A 10,585-nucleotide genomic window follows, 5' to 3' on the forward strand; every position below is an offset into this window, starting at 1 on the left:
CTGAAATTGATTGCAAGGTTTTCTTTTTCTTTTTAATAAATGTCACATAAGTCAGAAAAATGTGTCTCTGATTTCAACTACTATGGAAAATTTGATGTTCTAATGAAATTTCTCTAATGATTTGCTTAAACTCTAGTTTTGTTGTTGATAGTGAGGTACATGGGTTAATAAAACCCATGGACATATGTACACTAACAGGTTCACAATTAGAAAGAAGCTTATTTTGTTTTATAATTTTATCCCCATTTTAGAGATGGGGCAGCAGAGGAACACAAGGGTGTGTCAACTAACCCTGGGCCTTTGCTGAGACAAGTCCCATCTACTCACACAATAACTGTGGGTATTGTGAGTTCAACTAAATCATTTTTTTTGGTGGGGTGTGCTAATAAAACAATTTTAAGATCTAGAAATTTCATTACATCAATTGAATGAGCCCAATTTTCTGTGAATGCTAATAATCACATGATTAGGGAAATGATATCATAACTTTTGCAAATGATGTTTCACCACTCTGGGTGGCTTCACTCCAAGGGTTGTGCACCTCTACAATGTGGAAGAGAGACCATCACAAAGGTTGATGTGCCTTATTGAAAGTCCTTTTTGTCATAAGTACTCTTTGTCCTTAAAGAGCAACTGCTGTGCCCTTCACATTTTTTCAGTGAATTGCCACATTCCCAGGGAAGTTGTGCATATATGTAGCAACTCCCACCCAACCCAGGTAAGTTCTTGAGGCAATTGTATATGTCTATTGTTGCTGTTTTTCTGGATTAATAAGCTCCAAACAACACCTTTGCTTTCTTGGGGGAAAGAAATAAGAGAGCTCCAGATGGCACCCCATCAAAGGCTGAACATGCTCCCTGAATCCTCCTCTTTCATGGTGGCAGGGTCCCTGAAGGGACAGATCACCACCGGCTGGCAGCTTCCACAGAGGAGAACCAAAGTGCTTGCTATGCCCCATCTCACACCTCAACCTGTGAGGGGTTTTGAGATTTTTATTAAGGGTCAGCAGCTCAGCCTGAGTCTAAACCTTGTCCCATAGAAAGGAACATAGGGCTATTTCTTGCTTGGATAAATGTTTCTTTCGTGATGCAGTGTTTGATAGTGATGCTTCTATGTCCCCAGATGGCACCGGGAAATGAAAAGTCTCACCTCATTTGATTATTCTTCAGATCTCCATTATGACACTAATTATACAGTCTAATTAGCAGGCTCCTGGGTCTGGAGATTGTGAGCTACCTGAAGAAAGGGGGGTAAGTCTTGGAACATGCTTGATTTTATATTTGATCCAATGCTTAGTACTTGGAACTTACAGTGAAAAAAAGTTTAAGAATGAATATGTAAATTTGGTGATGTACTTTTTTAACACCAAGTGATAGTTTGGGCATTTCCGGATTCTTAATTTAACAAACATGATACATCAGACAACTGGGATACAGTCTTTGCCCTCAAACACTTTATGGTTGGAAGGGGAAGGCAACCTTGTAGAGGAATGAGTACAATAAAGTATAGACACTGTTCCAATAGAGGAGCACACACAGTCTTGTGTGTCTGAAATAATCTTTACAGTCTGGATGTGAGGTGTCTCCTTATATCCAGTTAATATCCAGTCTCCAGAGATAGAAGTTTAACTCAAAATTTATATGGGAGGGGAAGAAGGCCAAGATCAGAAAGGATTTCAAAGGGGAAAAAAAGCACAAGTTCAGCAGAGACATTTTTCAGGTAGAAGAATGAATAGCATGTGCAAAGGCCCTGAGGGGGGGGAAAAAAAAACCTGGACAGACAGTTTGGGAAATACAGTTTCTCTGGCTGATCAGGGCATAGTGTATACATTGATCAAAAAGTCCAGGGACCAACAATGGGACTGATATTATGAGGGTTTCGTTTTTAAAGGCTCACTCTGGCTTTGGTTTGCAGCAGGCAGGAGACTGGAGACTGGAGGAGAGGAGGCAGGACTTGAGGACAGATCTGAGATGGTGTGTGCATAGTGAGGCCTGAGTAATGACAGTATCTGGGGATGTGTAGAAACACGTTTAGGAAGTGTAATCTGCATGACTAGTGGTGGCACAGGGGCGATACACAAGGAAGAGTGGGAAAATGTTAGAAAAAGACATTCTGGAGCTAGATGAAGGGTCATGGGAAAATGGAGAGCAGGCTTCCTTCACGTTCGCCAGTGATCTAGGCTGGAATGGTCATGAGAAGGAAACCAAGACCAGGACAGCCGCCATCTCAACTCTGTAGGTAGGGTGGGCCTTCTTCATGGCCCAGGGCTGCAAGCTTCCTAACTTGACACACTCTCTATGTCCTGGAACAAAAGTCGGATTCACTCATCTTATTTCAAACCAATAAATGGGCAAAAGAATTCAACAATCGCTTCTCAAAAGAAACACAAATGCTCCATACATTTATGAAGCAATCTTTAAAATCTCTAGCCATCAGGGAAATGCAAATCAAAACTACATGGAGATTCCATCTCATCCCAGTCCGAATGGCAATTATTAAGAATATACGTAAGAGATGTTGACAAGGTTGTGGGGCAAAAAGTATACTCATAGGTTTCTGGTAGAATTGCAAATTAGCGGCAGCACTCTGGAAAGCACATGGAGATTCCTCAAAGAACTAGGAATGGAACCGCCATATGACCCAGCTTTCCCACTCCTTGATATGTATCCAAGAGATCTAAAATCTGCATACTGAAATAGCCAAGCTATGGAGTCAGCCTTCATGCCCATCAGTGGATAAACGAATGAAGGCAACGTGGTACATATACACAACGTGAATTACTTAGCTATGAGGAAGAATGAAATTATGGCATTTGCCAGGAAACGGATGGAATAGGAGACTCCTGCTAAATGGACACACATCCCCAAAATCAAAGTTTGAATGTTTTCTCTGATATTCAAAAGCTAGTCCAAAATACAGGGGGGAAAAAAAGAGAAAGAAAAGAGAAGAAATGGAGCAACTCCATCAAAAGAGAAGAAAGATCCATGAGATGGAGGAAGGGGATTGAGCAGGAAGAAGGAGGGACATGATAATGGAGAAAGAGTCGAGTGAATGTGACCTGACTTTCTTGTGCACATATATGAATATAACCCAGTAAATCTCACATATGTGTGGATATGAGATGCTGATCAACAACAACCAGAACAACAACAACTAAGAGTAAATAGCACAACGGTCAGTAGAAAGAAAGGAAACGGGGCAGAAGGAGGGAGGGACAATTATATTCCATGCTTCTATAATTATGGCCAAAATAATCCTAATGTTATGTGTAACTAAAAAGAACTAATTCAAAGTTATTTAAGATAGTACTTTTAAAAATTACTGTGAATAAACAGTTCTAATTTATAAACCTTTCCTTCTGGCCTCCCGTGCAGTGATTCCCCTTTAAACACCCCTTGTCCAGGAATCCACCTAGCCTCCTCAGGACTTCCAAAATCAAAAGCTCATTGACTTACAAACGAATCCTGTATTAATTTGAGAAAATCTGATGGTGGATATGAACATTGAGAATCCAACTTTTAGTTTACAAAATAGAATTGCCTATATTAAATGGGTCCATGACCATCTTGTTGGGTAAGCTAAGAGATTTGCCCAGGATCATCTCTCAGGGATGTGTCAGCAGCAGAATTGGAACGTGCTTCTTCACTTCCACTGTGTGCATGTATGCTAATGAGTGATTTTAAACATTGCATGATCATCGTCATGGCAAAGAATGCATAGCTATTTAATAAATATGTGTTGAAAAGCAATAACAAAACCAGAAGATCTTCTGATTTGGTCTCTCTTTTTCCTCCCCCCCCGCCTCCCCCTCCTCGTCCTCCTCCTCTTCCTCTTCCTCCTTATTCTTCTTGAATGGATAAAGTCTGGAATAATCTTTATAGTCTGGATATGAGGTGTTTCCTTATATCCAGTTAATGCAGGAACGTTACAAGTAAATAGAAGTAAAGTGACTGGAATATGGTTGTCATGACCTGATCAGTGGATTGCTCCTTTTGATGGACTGATCATTTGAAGGGATCAACTGGGTGGTGACTGTAGGCAGGTGGGGTATGGCTGAGAGGGGTGTCACTGGGGCCCAGTCTCTGGCTCCCATACTTTTCCTCTGTCCTGTCTTTTGGTCATGCTATGCTAACTCATCTTGGGCCCAGAGCAATGAAGTTGGCCCAACATGGACTGAATCTTTGGAACCATAAGCCCCAAATAAACTTTTCCTCCTCTCACTCATTCTTGTCAGGTATTTTTATTGCAGTAATGAAAAGCTGACTAGCACATACTCTTTCCTGAAACGTCTAGTATGGCCTCAGCCTCTCAAGTCATGAAAAAGAAGCCTTCACTATTCCATCCACCTGAATACTCCTCAGTCATGGCAGGCTGTTCCAACAGTCACTACTTGCAACTTTTACATATGGCTTCCAAGTCTCATTCCCAGTCACAAACTTTCCTTTTCTTGTTCTGCTTTGTAAAATGTTACTAATTAGTAGTGGGTGCAACAAATAGATCCCTTACCACAACCAGCTGTTCCATGATTAAAACAGCCTAACCCATGGATAGAAGCCCTTGAGGATTTCAAGAGGCCAGAGGGGAAGTTGTCACGGCACCAGGGACTTAGTGCCCAACCTTCTGGCCGTGCCTCAGCCGTGCCAAGTCCTGCAGATGAAAAGAAAACCAAGATGAGTCAGTTTCCCAGATGTTTCGTTGTCAGGTCACCAAGGATCTTGGTAATCAGAAGCTGAGATGCCAGGGTCTGTGTGACCACGTGTAGCCATAGCTTCAACGTGCGTTCAAGCCTCAGAAAGCAAGACTAACGCCAGAACTAACAGACAGGATGGAACTGGGGGTGGGGGAGCAAGGCTTGCAGGAGGAAGCGCTGTAGTGGAAAGGACCGGGGAGATCCATACACCATATTAATATTAAGCCAGTGGAATGACCTCCAGTTCACACTGACCACAGGTCTTTGCTGGCAATCAGGAGAATGGGATGAGAGGGGAGACAGGGGGTCCCTAAAGAGACTGCTGAACATTTGCAAATGAAAGTAGCTGGGACACATCCAGGTAGTTGAGTCTCGCCCCCTCCCCCTTTCTTTTTCCAATAGTATTTGGATGTGTCCTGATTCTTCATGTGTCACAGCATCCAGGACATCACCAGGCACAGAAAAGAGGTTTAGGAAATGGTTATTGAATAAATGAGTCACTTGTTCTTGACATTTCAAATTGGAAGTTTTCGTATGTTTTTTTTTTTTTTTCTTGGTTAATACAGATTATTCCTAACTTCTCAAAAAGACTGGAAGCTCATGGAGCCTAGGAATGGTGGTGTCTTCTACTTCTCATCTATTCACCAGGTGGTACCTATTCAGCAGATTTGTTTTTGACTTTTATTTTTATTTCTCTATTGCCCATCCTCACTGTAAGTATGTGTACAAGAAGGCCTTGTGATTTAATGATCCCCCTATGGAACCATATAATTTCAGCATTGAAAGAGACTTTAAAGACCATTGGATCTAAACTCCCTAATAATTGTGGTAGCGAGTATATTAAATACAAGGGGGGCTGGGTATGTGGCTCAAGCAGTAACGCATTCGCCTGGCATGCACCACATAAAATAAAATAAAGATGTTGTGTCCACCGAAATCTGAAAAATAAATATTAAAAAAATTCTCTCTCTCTCTCTCTCTCTCTCTCTCTCTCTCTCTCTCTTAAAAAATATACAAGGTATCAGGAACTGTTTCAATCAATTTTTGTGATTTTTTTTACAGCTTAAACCTTACAATGATTCTATAATTAGGTACTATCACGATTCTCATTTTATAAGGAGAAAACTGAAGTATAGAGGAGGTAAATAAGTTTCTCAAGAGCACATAGTGACTCGGTGGTAGAGCTGGGAATCCCACACCTGATGTTTGTCTCCAGAGTCGGTGCCTTAAAAACAGTTATCAACCATGATAACATTCTGAATGTTATTTGGAGATTGAGTTGAGGCGGGAGGATCCCAAGTTCAAAACCAGCCTCAGCAAAAGCAAGGCACTAAGTAACTCACGGAGACCCTGTCTCTGAATAAAATACAAAATAGGGCTGGGGATGTGGCTCAGTGGTCCAGTGTCCCCCGAGTTCAATCCCTGGTACCTACCCCAAAACAAAACAAAACAACAACAAAAATCTAATCCCTAAAATGGGCTTGAAGTCCCATCAGTGTGTTTGATTACAGGCTGGCTGGAAATCAGCTGAGAAGTGGTGGTTTTTCCTAAGACCCAGATCTGGAATTCAGCCTAAATAGCTGTGAACCAACAGGCAGAGTTCCCTGCACTGACTGTGGCAGATGTGCCTAAGTCAGGTGTCCATTAGTAATCTAAGTTTGCTTAGAGAAAATTGATGTCTATTGCAATTTTTTTCTCTTCTATAGTATCATATGTTATCTATCCCAAAACTATAAGAATCCAAATAGAAGCTGAGGTCAGTGTGTCTTTATGTGAATGCCACTCTTCTGGCCAATTGGAAGACAACCTTTCTCTTCCCTTTGGGACTGTGTGGTTGAGGTGGCCCACTTCAGGGAGTGCTGAGCTCTTCCTCATCTGTAAGACCCCTACTCTTCTGTATAGTTCTCTTTCTTGGTCTTGGAAGACTTTTTTTTTAACTTCAGGTTGGGTATGTTCCTTGCTTGGAAGCTCTCACAAATCTTTTTTTTTTTTTTTCTTTTTTTCTTTTTTTTATTGGTTATTCAAAACATTACAAAGATTGCAGAATCACATCGGTTACACATCCACATTTTTACATAATGCCATAATAGTAACTGTTGTATTCTGCTACCTTTCCTATCCTCTACTATCCCCCCTCCCCTCCCCTCCCATCTTCTCTCTCTACCCCATCTACTGTAATTCATTTCTCTCCTTATTTTTTTCCCATTCCCCTAACAACCTCTTATATGAAATTTTGTATAACAATGAGGGTCTCCTTCCATTTCCATGCAATTTCCCTTTTCTCTCCCTTTCCCTCCAACCTCATGACTCTGTTTAATGTTAATCTTTTCCTCCTGTTCTTCCAAATCTTTTCATTTCCTTTTTTTTTTTTTTTTTTTTTTGTACAGGGGACTGAACTCAGGGGCACTCAACCACTAAGCCACATCCCCAGCCCTATTTTCCTATTTTGTATTTTATTTAGAGACAGGGTCTCACTGAGTCGCTTAGTGCCTCGATTTTTCTGAGGCTGGCCTTGAACTTGTGATCCTCCTATCTCAGCCTCCCAAGCCACTGGGATTATAGGCGTGTGCCACCATGGGCAGCACAAATCCCAAATCCTTTCATTTCTAAGTGCAGCACTTACTAAGCTGTTTCAAAGCTGCTTCAACACTTGCCTTTCTCTCTGTAGAGAGAGACACCTCCCGCCCCAGGGCCTGGGTCTTTCCTCCCACGGAGTCTTCAGCTTCATCAGGCTGCATTTATTCAGCAAAAAATGTGTTGAGCAGATGAAATGTTGAGAAACGCACCACACTTTCTAGCACATGGGTTCCCTGGGTTTCCTCTCTTGTTCTAAGAGCATTTTAACCAGTCTCTTTCCTCTTCTTTCCCAATGAGATGAAAGAACCATCAAGGCCACTCAACTGGAGCTGAATAGAAAGACTCCACATCAGTGGCCGGTTCTGCGTCTGCTGTTTGGTGGGACTTTGGACATTAATGCATTTCTCCTGCCTGGATCTCTTAAAGTCAGAGGTTTGGGCAAAGTCAGAAATCACAAACTGGCAGCCCATGGGCCATGCTGAAATGCTATGTTACGCCCTACATAATATCTAAAACACTTGCATTTAGTGACAACATTAATATATTTTTTAAAATTAATTGCCAGCACATCAAAATGTGGATGCATTAGAGCATCTCCATAATCATAGAGGGCATCAGTCTGGGACCGCAGTAGCAGCTTTGCCTTTGGAGACAGCCTGGCCTCTGCAGTGCATTCCCTTGGCTGGCATGGCTCATTCACCTTCCCTCCTTGGCCTTGGGGGACATTCAAGGTCATCACCTCTGGACCCAATGCACTCAAAGGTCCTGTCCATATTTAAAATCCAATCCCTGGTTATGTGACATAATGAGGAAAAAATATCACCTACGGATGCTTTTTCCCTCCCAACACGATAAACACTTTTAAAATATACATTTATAAAGCTATTCAGGGAAGACACAGCTTTAAAAAATCTTCATGGTGGAGTTGGAATCACATGGGGAAATTAAATTATTACTTTGTGTGACTGCTAAGACCCTGACTATTGCATCACTCAACACGACCCCTCACCAGACCATTAGAAGTATGGGTAGCAGTACTGAAATGCAAGTACATTTAGGTCCAAGCATCACCTACCCCTTGCCAGGCTTCCAACAATAATCCTGGCCCCAGGTGGGTTCTGAAACTTGCAAGAGGAGATGGACTTGAAAGAATTATCCATAGGAAAGTGCCCCAAACAGTTCCAGCACCAGAACTGAAGGCTAGAATGAGATGCAAGATAATGCAATCATATATCAGCATGACTTCTGGCACATAGTAGGTATTTAAGATAATGCTGACATACTCAGGGGGAAAAGAGTGTGGCTAGATGCAGAGATGTACATTGAAAAAAAAATCAAAAAGTCTTTGCAGAATTGGACTGGTCTGTTGATATCTTGCCCAAAGGAGGGGAATTAGCACTTGTGGGCACCTGTATCATATCATAACTTGATCTTTTCTCATTCCGTTTACTCTGCATCATAAAAAATAAGGCTCCAATGGCTTGGAGAGGGAGAGTGTCCCAGAATTATGGAGCAGGACTTGAACCCAGGTTTTTCTGTTGTACCTGGGTCACTCTCTTTCTCCAATGCTTCCCCACATCTCTTCCTGATGGCACCTCTCATTTTTCAGGCAGTTTGTCTTCTGGTGTCATCTCAGCAGGCACTGAGTTCCTGGGGCCCTTTCTATAGCAAACAACATCTTCTCTGGATTCTGACTAAGAGTGATAAATTCAGGCCTCCAGGCTGGCTTGGTTTGCAGGTGTTTCCTCTCCCTTTTCTTGAAAATATCTGGGTTCCTGGTCATATGCCAAAGATGAGGGAGAAAGCAAGAGGCAGAAAAACATCAAGAAGATCATCCCTGTACCTACGGCACAATTACTATGACCACACACTGCCAGAGGGATGAAATTCACCTGACTCAGCAGAACAAAACAGATGAGAGCGGGATGGTTTGTCTCTTGGTACAAGTAAAGGTGTTGGGTGTATGAAATGACTTCACCAACTCCCTTGTCATTTTGATTTTGATGAGCAGTGGAAATGATCTGTGTTTTATATGGGTCAGAAGGACAAGTCCATCACATGCCAAGGAGAGAAATGAAAATGAGAAGGAATCCAGAAGAATAGGAATGAAGATACTGGTTGTACAACCACTGACACGCTGCAGAGCAAGCTCCAGAACTGTGGCAGAGTGTTGACTTTTTCCATGTCACTTCCCTTAGACCTACAGAGGGTGGGGATTTTACCTCCTTCATTCTGTAATGCTCGAATTTAGCATGGAAGAGACTTCTGTCTTTGTACTTGGATAATGAGTGATAATATTCCAATGTCTCTCAGTAGATAAAACAGGATTTGACCACCGTGACTGAATTCTTATTTTGCTGTACAAATCCCTTCTCAAGATATATGCCCAGGAAAGGTAGTCCCAGGTACAAGTGGAGGATCTTCACCAGGGGCGCCAGATGAGACTGCAATTCAGATGTGTTTTTTAGAAGCCAGACGAGGAAGGTGTGACAATTCCTGAAAAGCTATGGAATGATCTCTTTAGATAGTCTTTCCTATGGGCCTCTCATAATTTCTTAAAACAGGAATTTTTTTTCTTTTTCTTATTTTATCTTTAATGGATAACATTGCATATATTTATCACACATCACATATTGTTTTGAAATATGTATACATTGTGGAATGTATACATTGAGGCAAGTAATAAATGCATTACCTCACATACCAATGACTTTTTTTTGTAAAATCACTTAAAAACCTAAAGAATTTTCAAGGATATAATACATTGTTATTAACTATAGTCATCATGTTTTAATACACCTCTAGAAATTATTCCTCTTAACTGTAATTTTTGTATCTTTTGATCAATAGCTTCCCAGCACCACCTCCAACGTGTGGTAACTGCTAAGTTTCTGAATCTTATCATTCTATTCTCTACTTTTATGGGTTCGATGTTTTTGAGATTCTACATGTAAGTGAGATTATGCAGTATTCATTGTCCTGTGCCTGGCCTATTTCGTTTAACATAACATCTGTTCTGTAGGTCTATGTACATCATTGCTAATGATAGATTTCCTCATTTTATAGCATATATTTTATTGTGTGGGTATATACCACATTTTGTTTATTAATGGCCATGTAGTTTGATCCTGTGTATTGGTTATTGTGAACAATGCTGTAGTGAACATGGCAGTGCAGGTGTCTCTGTTTTTGGCTAATAGAAGAGGAGGATGCAACATTCTTGATGTCGACGTTATCCTAGCTTGGTTCAAAGGAAAAGAAGATCTGTCTACAGGTGTCTGAGAGGTGAGACTGAATGGAATGGGTTTCTTAGAAACA

This window comes from Callospermophilus lateralis, chromosome 2 (assembly GCF_048772815.1).
Source record: "Callospermophilus lateralis isolate mCalLat2 chromosome 2, mCalLat2.hap1, whole genome shotgun sequence".
Taxonomy (NCBI): domain Eukaryota; kingdom Metazoa; phylum Chordata; class Mammalia; order Rodentia; family Sciuridae; genus Callospermophilus; species Callospermophilus lateralis.